This window comes from Phyllopteryx taeniolatus, chromosome 13 (genome assembly GCF_024500385.1).
Source record: "Phyllopteryx taeniolatus isolate TA_2022b chromosome 13, UOR_Ptae_1.2, whole genome shotgun sequence".
Lineage (NCBI taxonomy): Eukaryota > Metazoa > Chordata > Actinopteri > Syngnathiformes > Syngnathidae > Phyllopteryx > Phyllopteryx taeniolatus.
Genome location: NC_084514.1, coordinates 5,840,445 through 5,861,602, shown reverse-complemented (window position 1 = coordinate 5,861,602; position 21,158 = coordinate 5,840,445). Strand labels below are relative to the sequence as shown.

General features: G+C 42.2%; 1 long non-coding RNA gene across 1 annotated transcript; it reads left to right on the top strand.

Annotated features, from left to right (window-relative positions):
• Positions 1-4,103: 4,103 nt before the first annotated feature.
• Positions 4,104-21,158, top strand: LOC133488271 (uncharacterized). Its single transcript, XR_009791594.1, has 5 exons — positions 4,104-4,432; positions 18,325-18,457; positions 18,523-18,668; positions 19,008-19,101; positions 19,210-21,158. It is a non-coding gene; the product is annotated as an uncharacterized LOC133488271 (long non-coding RNA).

The window sequence follows — 21,158 nt, the reverse complement described above, 5'->3', positions numbered from 1 at the left end:
CAAATCAATCATCCTTTCCAGGTAGTGCTCAGAAAAAAAAGAAATAATATTTAATATATAGCTGTCTTTCTTTTCAATTAAAGTTCTTTAACTGAAAGAAATATCGTTTAAAATCGTAACGTAATTTTCTAAGTTTTTTTTGTAAATTTGTTCAAAGTTCTCCAAGGCGTGGTATTAAATTTATGACAAAAATCTAGATTAAAAAAACAAATGTATACTATGGACATTTGTGCGTTGTTTTGTGCCTTAAAAAAAAATCCTAATTTTTAAGAAATTGAATAGTATCCATGCTTCTCTTTAAAATTATTATTTTCTAAGTTTTGGAAGCCATTTTATATAATATTAAAATCAAATATTGAATGAGTGTTACTTGACCGCCCCACTGAGATTAAAGTGAGTAACAAAACGTTGATTTTTAATTGTATTTTCAAATAATTTTATTTGAAATGGTTTTTTTGTTTAAAAGATTTCCTTTCACTGTTATTGCATATACTGCATTACAATATTTAGAATGCTGTTTGTATCATTCATTTGAAACATTTGTTTATTTTAACAATTTCAATTAGTTCCTTTTTTATACTGTAATGTTACGATTTTATCATAAAAATAGTTGTATTATTTTTGTTTGAAATCATTTATATATTTTGTATTAGTTATTTTAAATATCTTAAAATGAATGTATTATGCATATTTGTTATTATTTTTCTTTTTAAAATATTTTATTGTTATCCAACTTTATTTCTCAATGTTTGCAACAGACCGAAACTTCCATTCAGGGTTTCTTGAGTAATAAAGACTGTCAAACGCTGTCTCAACACTGCGTTTCAACACTGGCTACATTTGTTTTGCAATACATTTGGTTACGTGCAAGCTCAGCAAAAAAAAAAACAACAAAAAAAAACATAATATGGACCATGAGAAAGGAATATAGTTCCTTTTTTTTTAATAGTTAAAAATACAAGCACAGTTACAATGAAGGTAAAAGGTCAAGTGGTGTCTTTTATTCTCGTGGGCGACTCTCAATGTGACAGAGCACACGAGCTATATATATTAAAAAAAGAAGAAAAAAGAAAGGACATCGGGACGAAACAACAAGAACAACACTGAAACAATTTGGCTGCCAGGGAAGCACGTCCCGTTCTGCTCGTTATATTTATGCTTTATTTTCCCCTCCTTTCTTTTCTCTCTCTCTCTCTCTCTCACACTCTCTCACACTCACTCACACACACACACACACACAATCCTGTTTTGTAGAGGAATGCAGCGGCCAGCCAGCTGTGTGTCCTATCCCGGCCCAGCTGTGTTGATCTAACGCGCCAGTCCCAGACATGCTGGCGCCAGCCTCCCGACGTCATCCATTCACCCGACGCACCAGCCCCCTCCCTCCCTCCCTCCTCCCCGCCCACCCCCGCTTACTCCCTCTCGTCCATTCTCCCTCCCCTCCCTCACTTGGTGACGCCCAGGGCTCTGATTGGCTGGCTGTCCCTGCCAATCAACGACCGTGCGGTTCAAATCCGCGCAAAAAGAAAAAAAGCCATATAAGAAGCTACATTTGAGATAATGAAGAAAAAAAAAAAAGATAAGGTGGAGTTGTGTGATGATACCAAATATGATTTAAGATACAAATCACTCGGTTTGACCTTGAAGCTGCTTGCTAAGGAGAAGGAGGAAGGGATAAATATTCTCCTTTTCAAACTTTCCCTGAAGGGATGGTGGGAACATGACATACAAGCAGATTAATAAGCTAACTTCAATACTTTTATTTACTTCAAACAGACTTTCTAAGACCAGTTTTGTCATGTAACAGAGTAATACTTTCTTATGTAGAATATCCACACATCTTATTTTGTTTATGTTTCTGACAACTTTCATTTTTACTTTCACTAATGTATACTCTTACACTGATACAGTTCCCCAAACTTTTCATTATAACAAAACACAAGCAGAAGAAATGACTGCTTCACAACGCGAAATAATACTTTAGCCTGTCCAGAGCAAGGCAGGCAATTTTCATTTCTATTAATAAAGTCAAGTCAAAACATAACAGTTTTTGTTTTTTTTTAGTTACTATCAACTTGTTCATGTGGCTAAACATGCAGATATTTAACAACACCACTGAACATAACATTGAAGAAAAAAAACAATCAAAACTCCAACCACTTATTCAGTATAACAATATTATTTTTGTATTCTTATGTACAGCCAGGGGCGTTTCTAGACACCCTGGGGAGCCAGGCAAGAAGGACCATGGACAACCCTAACCACCCCGCTTTCCCCCCCCCCCAAAAAAAAAAAAAAAAAATCAAGAAAATCCAGGACAACTGGATAAGATATGATATCCTTTATGAAATAACTGACGTATAGCATGAATACCACATATCTACAAACAAATCTGGTAGGGGCTATGAGGGGATTCCCACCACGTTGTTGTTGCAGTGTCTAAAGCAGTGCCTTTGTGTTGTCAGCGAAGCTAATGCCAGCTGTCTATCCGGGTCCCCTTCATCTTGGGGCCCTATAGGCAATTGCCTGGGTTGCCCGCCCCGTCGCGGCGTCCCAGCACAGCAAATGTCAAATTCTTTCAGACTTTTACTAAGTAATAATCTGTTAAAATGCTTCATGTTTTTTTTGTTTTTTTTAAACACAAGTATCACTTTCAGGTACGTTATTACAAGACTGTCTCAGACTGAATTGACGCATGCGCCCAAGCGGGATCAGGTGCTCGGCTTGCAAAGAGCACAGACACAATCGCCTCTCTCTTTCAATGGATGGGAGAATTCCGAGCCTGGCGTCAGTGAGTCTGCCTCCCCCCTCCTCCTCCTCCTCTTCTCTCCCACTCCCTCCCTCCCTCCCACCCTCCCTCCCTCCCTCCCTCCCTCCCTCCCTCCTCCATGCAGCTGGACTCAGACAATCAAGCCATCAACAATCGCCACGCATAATGATTACCACCCTCCTCCTCGTCTTTTTTGCTCAATTAAATTACAATCCGAGTGTGTGGTTAACAGGCGAAACGTAAAAAAAATATATAAATAAAATGTCACAATGAGCTTGAAGCCATTTGAATGGACTCCTGACATGAAACTACAGTAAAAGGTCATCTTAGTTACCAACAAAGTTGTGGCGTCTGCAAGGACTCTGGTGATATGCGGTGATGTCATCGACGGGTGTCATCCGGGGAGGTCACATGGCTTTTTCACTAAAAGGTCACGTCGAATCGACACGTCGAAGCCAAAACAGAAGATCCAAAACTTATCTTTTACACGGAAAGCAGCACAGATTTCACAAGGCCATATGGCATTTTGCGTAAAATCAGATAATCTGATGACGGCATGCAATAAGATATTATTTTGATGTCTTTTACAAAAATACCGATCACGATGTGGTGATTGCGTGATAAGGGACGTAGTGGGTAAAAAAACGTAGGCTACACCGTCATATCGATGGAATTACATCTTAGGCTTTGCAAAGTCGCTGCTTGTGAAAAGTTTTTCTGTCCCCGACTGCAGTTCAGCGGCAGTGTCCGAAGCTTTAATGGCTGTCAGATTGCTTCAACCCGTGGTATAATTTACACTACGCCATGGCAATTTTCTCGAAACAGGATTTGTTCTTGACATCCCACGCAATTAAACCAAGGCCTGCTAATACCACCACTGATCGAAACACTAAACTCCTAGAGCAGGTGTTCGCGCAAAGCCAAGTGAAGTCTCTGCCGAGGGCTGCACTTGACGGAACTGCAGTTGAGGGCAGAAGCTTTCCAGGCTGCAATTTTGTAATTTAGTGTTCAGGACAAACGTATAGCTTTTTTTTTATAGCGCAAAAATAGCATTTTGGAGCGTATAATTTCTGTCGCGACAGAACTCAATATTAGTAGAGTGTGCTTGGATGGGTTAGCATTGGAATATGGAGCTTATATTGCTAAAACATTTATTGTTATGATTTCCTACTAATCCTGAAACATGCAGAGTGACGATACAAATCCAAGTTTTATGGATCTCGTAAACTCCTAAATCGTGTAATGGGAAAGGCTGCATCACATTTAATAATAATCATGTAAAATGAAAGATTTATTAGCATGTGGTTGTTTTCAAGGTAAACTCCACCTCAGCCATGCATGCCATACGTACAAAGCGCCTGCCTGTCAACAAGGGCGCCACTTCACTGCGTGGGAACCAGGCTGTTGATGTAGTCAGGTGACCCTGCCCGTGTCCTTGGATGGGAATATTTGACACGCGCGAATAAATGGAGGCAAAGCAACATGTATGGCAGGTGGCAAGGATAGGAGGGGGCGGCAAAAAAGCCACGACCATGCGGTGGCCAAAACAAGCAGTTCACGATGTGACTCAGCGATGGAGGCTACCAGCTGCTGGTCACACTTTTTGTTTTGTCGCTTGGCTCGACCCTGAATGGAACGGTCCGTTTAGTCGATAGCCATCCGGTGAGTGTCAACACCTGGCTTTTTGGTTCGCTGTAGTCGCTAAGTTTGTAGCATGACTTCTCAAATTTGGGTATAAAAAGGGCACTTCAGTTTGAAATTCACACATTCCTTTTCCAAAATGGCAAAACCTCGAGAACTTACTAAGGTTGAAAGAGTCCACATTAACCCTTTAACAACCGATATTAAAAAAAATGTTCAATTAGAGTGTTAGCGTTAACAGAGATGACCTCCGCCACGGTATGCTAAGTTTCCAGGGTCCCAAAATGAAGTTGTCATGTAACAAATGTAAACACATGTCCAAAATGTCATCTTAAACCCATTTAAGTTAAAAACGGTCTTGTGTAAAATCCCTTGTTCGCATGGACGGCTAGAACAAAGGCACAGTATATCAACAGAGACGACCTCAGCCAATGTATATTCCGTTTTTCAGCTTACAAAAATGAAGTTGTCATGTACAAACGTAACCAAATATCCAAAATGACATATTTGAACCAAGCTTAGTGTACAGTCTTATGTAAAAGTCCCTGGGATGAGTTAGCATGTTTGCATGGATGACCACAGTGAAGCTATATCAACAGAGACGACCTCCGCCAAGGTTTTCAGGCTACTCTATTTATGTTAGTTGTTTGTGAACCGGTTTTTAAGCCTTCTCAAAGCATTACTCAATGCGAGTTAAATAATCTTTTTTTTACTGTAATAATTAATATTTTCAGTACTATGATCGCATCCAAAATCCATGAGGTAGCTAAATTTTGAATAACCAACTTTTAATTTTGAATGGTGTCTGCATCAGTTGACCGGTATGTGAGAACTAAGGTCAAGCCTGTGACCTTGAACCTCTTACATTGTAATTATAATAATGGGAGTTGCAATATAAATATTAGATGGCATTTAGGTCAATCAATGTCGGGCATTGGGAACTACTTATAATTTAGCCTCACCATATTGCTACCAAAGTAGCCTGTTTTGTTGATTTCATGTTTAACTATTAACGTTTTTTCACACTTGCATGACAGTTAAGAATGCTGTCAAATGTAATTAAAAGGCTGCTTTTGTTGCAAAAACCTACAATCCTGAACACTTCCCTCTTTATTAGAATCCGAGCTGCAGTGATTGCGATCTGGCCATGTGACATTTGATTCATTAGCGGGCTTAAGTTAACACACGTGTTGTTCCCGCAGACAACAGTTGCACAAGATTATTAGCAGACATGAACTAATTAGATCACAGTGTATGTGTGAGTGGATTCCAATACAAACCACACACACACACACACACACACATTCACACATGGTGGATGGGGCTGAGACTGGCCGAGGAGGCCGGCTTGCCTCTGTCACGTCTGAACACGTTCTCTGTACTGTTTATTCGCCCTTCCCAAAACAGCGCAATGGAGAGATTAGGGCCCCGCCGCGCTTCCATGAATGGTCATCCATTCCGTTCGGCGTGAGTTAGCGGTCGATGCTGTTTTCCGTCCGCCCTATGGGCAAGACAGCAGAGATGCCTTCAATGGGAGGAGAATTTACTGTGAGGCGTTTCACATTCACATTCTCTCACTACACTTTTACATGGATAGAATGGTAGATGGATCAATAGGTAGATAGATGATCAGTTAGTTGTGAGCTAGAAACATCCTGTGTGGAAAAGGACGCAGCGATCAGTGGGTAACTGGAGCATTAGGCCCCGCTATTGGCCGGTGTGGCAACTGACAACGTGAGCGGGTACCCTTATTAAATACAGAATGAGCTGGCGATAACCGCTGGTATCCATCCCCACCTGCGAGCGTTCATCGTGCGTGCCGGCCAGTGATTTCAAAAATAGAATAATGATGATAATAATAATGTGTTCAATGAATTGATTTCTACAGTTATTTGGAGGGTTTGATGCCCACTGTTCACGAAATCCATCTGACATCCACCACTGCTTTTGAACCAGCTGCACTGAAAGTTGGATGTGCTATCAGCAGGCGTAAGTTTAGACTGACTTTCCACCACATTGTCACATGCGCCGGGCGCATCTCAAAGGACACACCTTCATTGCCCCAGTGCGTCCAGCTTGTCGCAGGCCGGTTTGCCGAGTTGGCAAACACGCGCATTGCGCTTGCACGAAAATCAACATATTTGGTTTTTGTGCTCCGCCGCAGATCCGCCCTCTACGAAAATAGCGCTCACAGATAGACAGATGCAGTCCACAGAGGTGAGATACAGACAGAAGCTTGAAAGTCTCCTTCGGAAGGCAATGAAACATTGACATATTGAGTGTGTTGAGATGGGGGCCAATTAGAGAGAAAGAGAAAATACTTGGAATAAATGTGAGCGACACTTGAGTGATGCTGGGACGTGGTCACATCGACAAATGCTCCCAACAAATGAGAGGACCGACACGGATGCTGTGATGCTGCAGGGGTTCAGCTGGGCACACTTCACAGAGGCACACTACATCCCTGCTGGGTATGCCTGCACCTGTGTGTGTGTTTCTGGGTCAAGTGGGTCACCGAAAATCTTAGATCACACACAAACACACACATGGATGGGTACGGATGAGTATAAACTTAGTCCTCGTCATCCTTGTGTTGATAATGAATTGAAGCAGTGGGGATTGAACACATCATACCCAGCTGATTCCCCCCCCCCCCCCCCCCCCCCCCCCCTCCACCCCCTCCCCCATACACACACACACTTGCACTTTCCCAATCTGGGTCAGTGGTGCCCCTCTCAGTCACCCATGTTGAAGTCTTCCAGACAGGAGGGACCAGAGTGGGAGAAGAAAGGTCTGGGATCCGGGTGACCTGATTAGAAAACTCAACACACACACACACGCACACGCATGCACACACACTCACACATACACTGCTAAACTGCATGGCTAATCAAACACAACACAGCCTGTGAACTTGCTACTGGATTTATTTGTCTAGTCATATCCCATCACTGCAGTGAGGGCTCCATATCATTTCAACACGCTCTACGATGTGTGTGTGCGCGTGTGTGTATTGTTTTATATTCTGGACATTTCCTGCTCACATTCTCCAGCTGCACTGTCACTTACTGGAAATACGGTCCTTATTACTCAAGAGCGCTAAAAATATAGCTTCCTCCAGAGTAACTCAAAGAGGCCTGAGGAAGTCGTGTCTCGGTGGAAGGCTGTGAGCGCAGACCTCCACCAAGGCCCCAGCGATCTTCATTTGTATCACAGCTTCACGCCTGCTGATACCACATTACAAACATTTTCAGTGTTTTTGGGGGGAGGTTGGAATGGATTAAGAGCTTCTCCAATGATTTCAATGGGGATTTGAGATATGAGTGTTTTTAGTTACGGGCGTAGTATAAATAACATCACATATCTTTGTTTGTTTGTTGCTGTATTCGAACAGTATACATTTAGGAGAGGTTACTCATCTAATCTCTAATCTACAATTTGTGCCACCCCCCCCCACACACACACACACACACAATCCCTCTCGCTGCAGACGCCTGGAGGGCAATAATTAACTCACTTGAGTCCCGCTACGCGTTGACACAGGTGAGCAGCGCTATGGTGGTTAAACAGTCATTACAACGCAACACACACACACACACACACACACAGGCGTGACTGAGCGCCACGGCCCGTCTGTCACATTGAGGCCCGTTCAGTGCCTCCCCTCATTATATTACGGCTGATTGGATAAGGCTGACGATGGCCCCGTCCATACAATGTGATCAATTTAACACGGTCGTCGACTGTGTTTTGTCAGGCTCAATCTCTCGGTGGTGTGTGGCGCGTCCTTCACTGTGAAGCTTATCAGCGGCCTTTCAAGTGCCGCTTTTTATTATCTCCATTACAAGTCCGACCCCGCGGTTCTTTACCCCCCTCAGCAAAGCTTGTTTACTCACATGTTAGCTTATTTTTAAGCATGTGAGATGCACTTTTGTGCCTTTTGAAAGCAACAAGCAGTGCATAAACATGATATAATCATACAGTCTATGCTATACAGCAGGGATTCTCAAACTGTGGTGCGCGCAGCCACTTTGTTCCACAAAATAAAAGCGTGTGAATTTCTGGGCGTGAGCTATGGCCAACATCAGGCCCTGCATGAGTGCGCTCATTGGGTTTATGTGTGTTGGAGCTTACTCCATTTTTTTTTCATTTTGAAGTTAAGTGCAGAAATGATTAAAGAAAAGGGATATCCATCCATTTTCTGAGCCGCTTCTCCTCACTAGGGTCGCGGGCGTGCTGGAGCCTATCCCAGTGAATATTTGTACTGGTATCGCTATGAAAAAAAGTGGTATCGAACATCCCTTTTCATTAACAACCTTTAATGAAATTTTGATCTGACAGATGTTTGGACTGAGACCACTACTCCAGCAGACATTTTTCTAATCTTAGGTGCTTTGTCTTCTTTCACGAAACCTAGATGATACTGACTGGGATCCAACCTATGAAACTAAAGATGATTATAACTCGGTACCTCAATGTCATTATATCAAAATTGTTACATACTTGCAGAAATCTCAGGACAAGCACCATTTCTGTGAAAAATCTATATCCAGAAGATACTATCAGTCCAATATAAATCACAAAGATATAAATCCCAGCCCCGCCTGTGTGGAGTTTGCATGTTCTCCCCGTGCCTGAGTGGGTTTTCTCCGGGCACTCCGGTTTCCTCCCACATCCCAAAAAACATGCGCGGTCGGTTGATTGAAGACTCTAAATTGCCCGTAGGTGTGAATGTGAGCGCGAATGGTTGTTTGTTTCTATGTGCCCTGCGATTGGCTGGCGACCAGTTCAGGGTGTACCCCACCTCCCGCCTGAAGATAGCTGGGATAGGCTACCACACGCCCGCGACCCTTGTGAGGATAAGCGGTACAGAAAATGGATGGATGGATGGATGGATGGCTAGATAAATCCCTCAGATTTTATTGCAGCCATAAAAAGTTAAATCTCTCTCTTACAAAATGACAAAAATGGAGTTAGTCCACTCTAGTTTTCAGTGGCTCAAATCTGCGATGAAGTGCGAAACCAAACCAGACCAAATCAGTGTGTAGGGTCTACAAATTTAGGTAAATGGGACTCGCAGTGTTAGATAGTGACCATAGAAGGAGCTTTTTGGGTTTCCAGATGTACGCCTCTCTTTTTTGCACAACAGCACGGTGATGTTAGGCTAACCTTCCGTTGACTTAAGCGCAGCATCTGGGAAGCGTTAGGCCTCACCTGAACACTTAGCGCTGAAATACGAGCGGCGTTCTTACAGATGCGGCTGCCAGGCTGCGAGTTTGTGTGTGTGTGCGACGGTGCGTGTGTTCGTGTGTGCGATGGTGTGTGTGAGCGCTCGGTGAGGCTTTTTGCGAGACAATCGCTGGATTCGAGATGGGAAGCAAAGGAGCTGGTGCAGGCACAGTAGGGGGTGAGGGCGGCGCATGTGGTCCAGAGTCCACGGCCTTTTGTCAGCAGCGACTGATGAGTTAAGTTTTATTACAATGTTAAAAAAAAAGACAATTAAAATATAGAGCATATTATTACTTAATTATTTTCATAAGGTTACATTTGTATCTTCCAAAATATATTTTTTTCCCAGCAATATGTACTTGGAAAAAGACTTTTTTTTTTCTTCCAAAACTCCCAATATGAGGAATTTATTCTCATGAGATTTTTTTTTCTCACAATCACAAATCTAGACTAAAAATGTTTTGGTTTTTTTGCATTACAAATGTACTCTCATAAAATTACATTCTTGATTTAAAAAATAGAAATCTCTTATTTCATAAATGTATTCTTTTGAGATTACTTGAATCCCACCATACATCTTTTTTTGTTTCCCAATCACAATTAACCAATGTACTTGCTAAAAATGGTTTCTCCTTGTTTTCCGAAAACCTTCAAACAAGACTTAGGCAATTAAAGTATGTACTTTATTAGCCTAGCAAAATGTATTGTTGTATAACTATATTTTCCCACACGAACCGTCTTTTTCGAGTCACCGCTGCCTTTTGTCAGCAGCGATCTGTGATTTGAAAAGCGAGGGAAAAGTCTGACAAGAAGTGTGTACTCCTTTCACAGGTAAAACACATTTGAACATACAAAAATTGCAAGCATTAAAGTGTAGAAAATACTGTACGTAATGTAGTGTCTAGGTGTTGGATGTGTGTCTTTAAGAGGCGGGGCCTGTTTGGGTGTCGTGTGACATTGGCTCGTCTGTGTGTGAGTGTCTTGAGTGTGTGCTGTGGCTGACAGCAGCTCCTGCATCATTGTGGTTACGTGTTTTACTGTTCTATCGGCTATCTTTTCGCCCACGCGAGGGGTGTTACCGTAAGAAATAAACGGTAAAAACCCGTGAAAAGTGATTGCTGTGACCCGTGTCTACACTGCCTTTTGTCAGCAGTGACAGGCGAGTTCAAAAGAGACAAAAAAGACCTATAAGACAATAAGAGCACACTCCCTGCACAGCTGCCATATTTTTATTTTTTTCCAGAGAAGCTATTTCCTGTCAAAAGTCTGACAAGGGAATAATGATGGCTTTGATTGGGCCCCCAGTTAACGGGAGGCACTTCCTGTTGCTTTGTATTGCTTTCATTGTGAGGCGGCGGGGTGGGGTTAGGAGGGGGGGGTTGAGGCAGGGTTTTAGGGAAACAGCTGCTGGAGATGACACAGTCAAGAACATCCCCGTGACCTCCCCTGCCACCACTCATACATACTGTATAGAATAAATACATCGTTGGGCTGAAGTCTGAGATGACATCATTACCCTCAGAAAAACAGCCACCAACTGGAGCCCAGCTACAAAAAGCATCAGATCAGGTACTCGAAAAATCTGATATTAGATTGCAAAAATCAATACAGTTCTTGCTTGTTTGCTTAAATATATTCTGAATGTCTCTTAAAATTGTGATTTCTGCCCCAAAAAAATCGCTTGTCATCGAAAATTACGGATTTATTTTCAGATTATGCCTTAAAATGTTTTTCCTTTACAGTATTGTATTTTTTTTCTCGCAATTCTAGAAAAACTCCTTCGCAAGACAATAATGTCTCTATTCTTCTATTTTTACATTGTAAATTTTTGATAAAACTTAAACCCTAAAACTTGAAAAAATTACAATTTAACATTTTTTTCACAATTAAAATTTTAGTTTTAATGCCAAATTTAAAGATTACAATACAAAATATCCATTTCTTCTCAATTGTTTATTTATTGATTATTTATTATTATTATTATTATTAATTTTGTTCCTGTATACTGTATGTATTACTTACCTTTTTATCCTTCCAAAATAATGTTTTCCCCCACCCAATATTCTGAATTATTCTAGTCTTTTTTTTCCCACTGTCACAAATGTATTCTTGTAAAATTAAGATTCTTGCCCCGAAAACGTCTTACCACAATACAGTGAACCCACGTTTATTGCGGGGACACATTCCAAACCCACCCGCAATAGGTGAAAAACCGTGATAGAGAGACCATATAAATTTTGGGGATATAGTTTTACCCTCGCACACACTTTAAAAACATTAAAACTTTCCGCTAGCTTATATGCGAATCGTCATAGATGGGCTAAGGAAAATTCATTCATTCATCTTCCATTTCGCTTATCCTCACTAGGGTCGCGGGCGCCCTGGAGCCCATCCCAGCTATTTTTTGGGGCACCCTGAACCGGTCGCCAGCCAATCGCAGGGCACACATAAACAAACAACCATTCGCACTCACATTCACACCTACGGGCAATTTAGAGTCTTCAATTAACCTACCCTGCATGTGTTTGGGATGTGGGAGGAAACCGGAGTGCCCGGAGAAAACCCACGCAGGAAACGGGGAGAATTGGCACCGTGCCCCCATTAGCATACATATCGCTGTAATTACAAACCTTCAAACAACTGCTTATTTAACAGAGCAGCATCACATACGCAACATAAACTACTTGTATTTTTAAACATCAAAATATTCACCCTGACCATACAGTACAACATTACTCACGGTCATAGATTCCTTCTCTTCCTCTTGTGTTCACTGAGGTGCTATATTTTACTGTTCCGTTTACCCGGAGAAAACCCTACGCAGGCACGGGGAGAATATGCAAACTCCACACAGGCGAGGCCGTGATTTGAACCCCGGTCCTCAGAATTGTGAGGCGGATGTGCTATCCAGTCGCCCACTGTTCGACCATGATGCAGAACATGCGAGACAAAAAGAAAACTTGTGCATGTGTACCCACTGAAGTATTCTTATTGGATATCAGCTGATGTGTAACATATTACATACACATAACTTCTGTCTCTCACTACGTTATTTATTATTATTTTTGAAACAACTTGTTGTCTTCACAAATCTGCCCTTGTGACTGATTGTTCACCGTTCCTTTGGGGGTGTTACGGGCCCTCGCGTTTCCTTTCAAAGGCCGCATTGATGAGCAGCAGACATTAGAGAGCGTGTCCACGAGTGCGTGTGCCCAGCAGCAGCAGCAGCAGCACGAGTCACGGCGTCAAATGCCACGGCTAATTGAACTCGGGGTCACGAGCGCGCATCGCTGATCGTGCGTACCCCTTAGCATATCTTCGTGCGCTGATAACATCACAACGACAATTACACGCGAGTAGGAAGGAAGATAGCTTATCAGTTTTAGTGGTGTGTACTTGTTACGGGAAAGTTTAGCGCAGTAAAAACACTCACACAATCGCAGTACATTGGTACCCCGACATACGGGTGAGCCAACTTACAAGTTTTTTGAGATACAAGCCGTATGTTGGGCCCTTTTTTGTCTTGAGGTGCGAGCAATTGCACATTGTCTATTAAACCAAATCACATACCATAACAAAAAGCCATAGATGGGCTAACAAAAGTACCATCAGTGTCGTGATTGTTATAACCCTTTAAGAAACGCATATTGAAACGTAAAACAGTGCAGCAACCCATGTAGACAGACAATATCAGAATATACACGGGCATCCCTGTACATTTACCATGAGAGACAAACTCATTAATTATAACAACACCCGGTCCAGAGCTGAACGCTTCAAACATTACACCACACCTCTTCCTCCTAAAAAAAAACCCACTCTTCTTCACGCTCTTCAACAAATTATTCATACTTTATCCATAAACTCTATCCACCACCCTCAGTCCTTTGTTTTTTCTCTTCTTATACAGATTGTTTGTTTTGGAATTAGTGAACTATTCAAAAAAGAGGCTTGAAGTTGTTTAATGCCACTTCCAGTTGACGTTTACTCTCAAACTAAACATAAAACTAGGAGAAGTAAAAATGGTGTATTCAAAACAACCACATACTTAACTTTTAGTCTGCTAGTTTAATGCTAATGCTAACACATAACGGGAAACGCATACATAATCCTGTAAGCAACTGCTATTTGCACACAAATGGTGTAGCAACACATTTAGACATTCGATATAACAATACTCATATTGTCTTTATCCTCTGTGAGGAGTTGAGACATTTGTATTGTACAAATGTCCATGTACAGTATAGCCATCTGTCTACATCTTAGGTGGACAAGGTGGTCGTTGAATTGATGCTAAGTGTGACAAAATAAAAAACTAAATTCAAATTGTATTTAATTTTATCATTATTGTATGGTTTGTAAAGTACCTTACAAAATGCTATTTTTCTCATCTAAAAAAACATTTTTTTTGTGGTGGGCCCACTACGGATTAATGGCATTTCCATTCATTTTGATGGGGAAAGATGACTATCGATAGATTTAGAGAGGGCCAAATAAACAACTTGAAGCAAGCACGTGTTGTGTCTCATTTGGAGGATTTTGCAAATATGAGAGTCTTCTGTTTGTTTCCTCCAAGTGATCTTATATAATACCCACACAGTAACAGTAACACAATAATGTGTTTTAATACGTTTAAGGGGGTTTTAATATGTTTGAATGTGTTTAGACCACATACAAATATTAACAATTTTTTCTATCTATCACAGATTTTCACCTTGGGAGGGTCTGGAAGGAATCCCCCAGCGATAAATGGGGCTTCACTGTAAATATTTTTTGTGACATTTTTGTTTGGTGGTCTGCCATGTGAGTATTGCCAGTACAACTGGCAAAGTGTGAAGTGACTAACCACGACTAGTTTGGCGTGAATGAAAGTGAATGGAATTTTCCCCATGTTTCTAATCTAGTGACTTTTGACCTGGACGACATGTTGATGAAGAGTGAGTACGCAGACTCATTAACTGTCTGCCGGTGTGTGTGTTTGTGTGTGTGTGTGCGTGTGTGTGTGTGATCTCCTTTGGGTTCCTCTTTCCTCTATCGCACTTCTCTGTAGCGTGAACTCTGACCTGGTCGCCTGACCTCCCCAGCTCTGACTCCTCCTTGCTCATCCAGCTGTGGACAAGGCTAAGTGTATGTATGTGTGTGTATTTGTATACATGTGTGTGTGTGTGTGTACATCTGCAATACATCCTGGAGAAACTGCGTGCACTTTGACTGACAAAAGCCGGCAAACACGTTTGTTTGTCGTTTCTTATCTTGGCTCTAATAATAATAATCACTGATCACATGATCACTTGAACACAGTGGAACCTCCACAAAGTCCACCACGATCTGTTTGCGAAATGATTTCTTAACCTTTTGAAGCCAAATTTCACTTCCATCTATAAATATTTTTTTTACATTCAAAATGGTCATACACGAGGAAAAAGAAGTTAACCACTGTAAAAAAACAAAATACTGATAACAAAAGATTATGTAACTTGTAATGGCGTATTTAAAAAAGGGCCGTCTGTGCCGCTGTGGGCGCGAACACGATCCTGTCCAATCAAAGCGCCTCCACTCATTCCCTTTAAATGTGGTGCACTCACAGTCTCGCAGTCTCTGTGCCGAAGAGAACGATGTCCCGTGCATTCTTACTCCTCTCACTAATCTGTGGCAACAGACAACGTGAGTGGGTACACTTATTAAATACAGAATTAGCTGGTTATAACCCCTGGCGATTTAAATATGTCCGTGGACCTCATGTATCTATCCCCACCCGCAACCATTTGTGTGACCCCCCACCACAAATAACTATGTGGGATGATTTATAAAATATAACTATATAAAACTTGCATCCCCACCAAAATAAATACACCTTTTTCCTAAAACCAGTACACATCATAAAAACAAGCCCAAAAGTACACCAACCCACTCCCCAAAATGTCGTTTGCCTTAAAAAAGACATTTTCTCTCAAATATACACCCTTTCCCCACTCAACCAAAACAAAACAACTTTATTTTCTGTCAAGAAATACCTCTTATTTTTTTACCCTAAAAATACATGCCTTGTATTTCATTTTTAAAACTATCCCTTTTTTTTTTTTCTTGCAGCAGAAAGTTGCAACACCAGAAGTAAACATTTATTCTCCAAAGAATAGGACTTTCAAACCCAAAACTCTGGCAATATTACGTTTTGTGAAAAACAAAACAAAACATTTTTTTTTTTTTTTTAATTTGTGATGAGCGTCATCGCTTGACTCTGTTTTCCCCTATAATCAGATTCCTTGCTCCCTCTGCAGGACACCGGACGAGCTACACACACAACAACAGTTGCAAGTCAACTTAGAAACATTGAACACTTGTATTCTGTACCACGTCACTGATCATGACCAAGCACTCAATTTTAATATATGTATAGGTTCTAAGAGAAAATAAGAATCATTTAATCACATTTGTCTTTTGTTTTGCTTGGTAAACAGTGCGGTTTAGCGATAATAATGTGGTCGGAGTGTAATTTCTCCCACATTTCTGGGTGCATCTGAACCCACCGGGTCGCCCACCGCTCTCACAGCACACAGGGCCTCCTTTTGGTTCCCTCCCATCCCTCTCTCTATCTCTCTCTCTCCTCTCTTCCTCTGCTTCCTCTAGCTCGCTCTTCCCCCCTGCTAGGATCCCCACAGCTGCGCCGACCAGGTGCGTTCCGCCCCCCAATGCCCCCCCCCCCCACACACACACACACACTCGCATGCACGTACACACCAACGGCCGCAGCAGGAAATGCCTAATACCAGTTTTAGAATGATGCCACTATGCCAGCTTGTCAGCGAGAAAAGACGACATTGAGACACCGAGTGAGAGTGACATAGAGCTCAGAGAAAAGGGAGATGAATGCATTTGCGCTAAATTATCACCCTCTAAAATGACTCTGAACCCTTACATACTGTTTGGGTCAAATTCGTACCATTTTGACACTTGACAGCAATAAAACTACCCTAAAATGTAATTATTATACCCTGAAATTTGATGACTTTACCTAAAGTGGGCCAAAAGACACAAAAATGTTTCAAAAACAAGCGCTTCTGATTCCTCTTAATTGCCTAAGGTTCCCTTCGGTCTGCTTCTGTTTGCTCGTCAGTTGTTGGCAAACGAGGGATGGGGATTTTTTTTTCATTTTATGAAGGCAGATATTCTGCGATAGCTTCAGCAAAGCTCCTGAAGCCCAAGGTAACGGGTCAACGCAAGGCCACGGGGGCGGGCCCGCTATCAGTGTGCCCGCAAGTGCACGGCAAATGACTGGCACCTCGTAAGTCACACCTTCCGTCTCTGATTGCTTGTTTTACGTCGGGCGCAGTGGTTTCTTGCAAATCATAATACAGGCGCGAGATATGGCCAGAGAGGGCAGCTTTTTTGTTGTTGTTTTTTCCCCCACAGATTATTTTGTTGTATCTTGTACTGCTTTCAGGTCATATCGACACTTTTAAAAAAGAACATGACAAAATGCTCTTTTTTTGGGGGGGAAATTGCAAACTCGGCCTTTAATGGGTGTGTCATCGTCAAATGTTCGGTTTGAGCCACCTCTGTTACAGGGATTGTCATGTCAAAAGGTCTCAATGTGTGCAAGTGCGACATGATGTGTGGGTGGATGCACATGTGTTTTCATCAAGGGGGTGGGTGGGTGGTGGTGGTGGTGGGGGGGGGGGGGGGGGGGGGGGGGGAAGTACCAGTTATTTTGGTCTGTGGCTCACCGCGGGGCCAGCCGTCTTCTCTTAGCACCATGACAGAGTAGGTGCAATAATCTAGTTTAAAGCAGCACTAAGGAAGAATTGATTGGTTTGTTAGCTCAAGAGCTCTCCCTATAGTTGCGAAGCGTTAAGTGTGCATATGGTCAACTAAACATTCCAAAATTTTACAGAGGCAAAATACATATTTTACATTCGAAAATAACTCACGGCACACCACCAGATAAAACTGTCACAAAAAAATGGATCTTCAGGTTGTTAGTAGAAGAGTATTTAATTGTTCTGCCTTTCTCTATACGTTGCTGTCATGGATAGATGAACAAAGCGTCATTCCCAATGTTGTAATTTGTATAAGTGGGTTCACCAGACAGACAAAAATGGCAGCGTTTTTAAAGTTACTAAATGTGCATGAAAATTCACTACAACAAAAATAGGAACAAGGGGGCCCCACCCACCCACCAAAATGCTTGTGCCCCCTGCCCCACTTGAGACACAGAACTCTAAACCCCACCCAAAACATTATCTGCATTTTCCTTCGTCATAGTATCGATTAGTTTGTGTTAAGAAATACTAATTTTGAGTTCTTTATCAATAAGACCTAAAAAATATGAAGAAACAATGGTGTGATTGTTTTTGATTGACGGGAACGTAATCTGCAACAGCCGATCACAACCTTGTTGGGGAAAAAACTAAATTCCGCCGGCATGTACTGCGCAGGCTTACGGAATGTTACGTATTACATCATGTTGGCTCGCAACATCCATCCATCCCTCCATTTTCTGAGCCGTTTATCCTCACAAGGGTCGCGGGAGTGCTGGAGCCTATCCTAGCCATCATCGGGCAGGAGGCGGGGCACACCTTGAACTGGGCACATTGAAACAAACAACCATTCGCACTCACATTCATACCTACGGGCAATTTAGAGTCTTCAATTAATCTACCATGCATGTTTTTGGGATGTGGGAGGAAACCGGAGAAAACCCACGCAGGCACGGGGAGAACATGCAAACTCCACCCTGGCGAGGCCGGGATTTGAACCCCGGTCCTGAAAAGTGTGAGGCAGATGTGCTAACCAGTCATCCACTGTGCCGCCATAAAGGTATGTATAAATGTATGAAGTTCTATGTACAAATCGATGAACTTCCAGGTTGCCGTTCTGTGTAGATGGCGTACAAGTCGTTTGGACCAGCTACAGAACACCTTCGAGCAGCGAGACAGAGAGTGTCAAATGCAGAGGAGACCACAGGAAGTGACGGACGCAGAGGCGGCAGCGGGACAACCGCCTCAATCTGATGTTCGCGTCATAAAAGGTTGTAAAAAGCGGGAATGTGAGTGTCCTTGCTTGTTTTTCGTTTTTTTTCGTGCTTGGTCATTGACTGGCAACCAATCAATTGCTTGTCTATACGTGCCTTGACATCAAGTGGCGACTAGTCTGTAGTTTGTTTATTTGTGTCCTGACACTGAGTGGCGACCATTCTATTGCTTTTCTATATGTGCGCTGATGTTGAGTGGTCACCAGGCCATTGATGACAAACCGGATGGATGTTTGTTGTGTCACTTTAGCTCGCATTATTTGTATGACAAACATTTATCACCTCAAATGCAGTGTCTGTTCTTTCTGCCCGTTCTTGGTTCCTACCATCTAAAAGACTCTTAGGATAATGTGAAGATACGTATTTGGTCTCCCAAGATTCACACGCCTCAGCTGGATCAGGGACGTCCTGACAAGGCTCGTCAGCTGCAGTAGGTGAACCCGCCACTCTAAATGTGTCTTTTGTAAATATTATACACACGTACTGCATGTGCGTATCTTCAATAAGACCTGCAATGCTGAGATTGTTTACCTTCCAGTTGTCGGTATGACAGGAAGATTTTGAAGTCGGACCTCCAACAAGTCCTCAACATTTTCATCACGCTGAAACACAAACGGAAAAGTTTCAAGTGGAAGTTTTTCACTGGCAAAGCAAGCGGGATGAAGGTGATGGTAAAGAGAAGGGAGAAGAGAAAGAAGAGATGAGGAGGAAGCAGACGATGAGGAGGAGCGAGAGGAGGGGAAGGATGAAGAGAAAGGGATGACGGGAAGGAGGAGGAAGAAGACAAAGAGAAAAATGGGGATGATGGGGAGGAGGAAGAGTACGAAGACGGAAAAGGGGAGGAGGAAGAGGATGAGGAAGTGGAAGAGGAGGAAAGATAGTGAGAAAGAAGCAGAAGAGGGTTTGGAAGAGGAGGAAGGGGGAGGATGAGGAAAAAGAGGAAGATGATAATGAGGAGGAGGACAAAGAGGGGTGTCCGTATTGTGCTGAGCCTGTTGCAGTTGTTCCGACATCTCACTGATGGCCTCCGTTTTCTTGGCAGCCGACTCGCGCGGGGCGACACCGCAACGGTCTCAGTAGCTCAACCAATAGCAGCAGGCGCAGCAGACCCCCCCCCCCCCCCCCCAAAAAAAAAACAACCACAGTTTTTGTGATATTTTTTAATTAGAATAAAAGCACTCTATAATGCAGTGGTGCGTTGAGATGCAGGACAGCCGACTGATGAGTTTTTCAAGATATGAGCCGTTGATCGGAGAATTTTTTGCTTTGACTTGTGAGTACAAGTGCTGGCGCTCTGAATCCTGATTCATTATTCGTGTTGACAGTAACAAATGACTTCCGAATCAGAATTGAATCATTACTTCTTGTACTATCAAGAATTAAAGACTTCATAGTCCAACAAAGGAAAAACCCTATTTGATTAGTTGAAAACAAGCTATTGAACTGGAAAGAGAGCACGCTGGCGCATTTTGGCAATCAGTTCTTCTTAGTGTCAAATAGCTTACTCTAACCAGGATCCCTATCCATACCGTGGCCAAAGGTAACACTTTTCTAGCTAACCGGTGGGCTAGGCGGCTAGCTAATTGACCGGCTCGGCAGTGAAATATTTAGTATTTCTTTGAGTAAATGCAGCATGGCAGCAGTTACAGCTCTTGTCAGAATAAAGTAAGTAGTATGTTATTCTTTGATTAGTTGTGATTCGAATCCGAAAATTAACATTCTGCGTTCATTTTTGTCAGGGTTAGGGTTATGCCAATTCGAGTCACCAAAGAACAGCCCCAGATGAAGATAGTGGTGATTCAACTCACTTCACAACAAGTACATTTGAATTAACCAATTTTAGGAAAAAAAAGGGACACACTAATAAAACAACTATGACAAGAAAGACAGGAGTTGGCCGAATGTGATCTGCGGACCATAATTTGCCTACCCCTGCCCTGTAGACCCCTCTTTGTCAGTGTTTAGTAAAACTGGAGGTTAAAAACATCATAAGAGCGAATACTGCAGTTTGTGAAGCAAATGTTCTTGGTCTGTCACAAGATGCCATTTTTGAAGCTACTATTTAAAAACTGCTCAATGGCTTCCTCAACCTGTTGCACAGAATCCGAATACGGTGAATATGCAAGTAGACGTTCACACAAATAGAAACGCGCAACCTGCTGACACCTCAAGGAAGGCCACATTCTCACCTCAAAAATTTCCACCAACTGACTTGACTTTGTCAGGGCCAGAGTTTCCACCGGATGTTTTTTGAGGTGACTTTTGTTTCTAAAAACTCAAATAGGAGCGCCCTTGTTCAGCTCATCACTGTACAGATACAGTTGAACATTAGTAACTGTAAGTCTCAAAAGAAGTTCTTATGCAGATATTAGCTAATGATGTGTTGTAATGAATGTGCAAAGTGTACATTAGGTTCTTCTTTTGTTATTTTTGACTATATCCGTGATCCTCAAAGTGTGCTCCCTCTAGTGGTAAATATATGTTCAA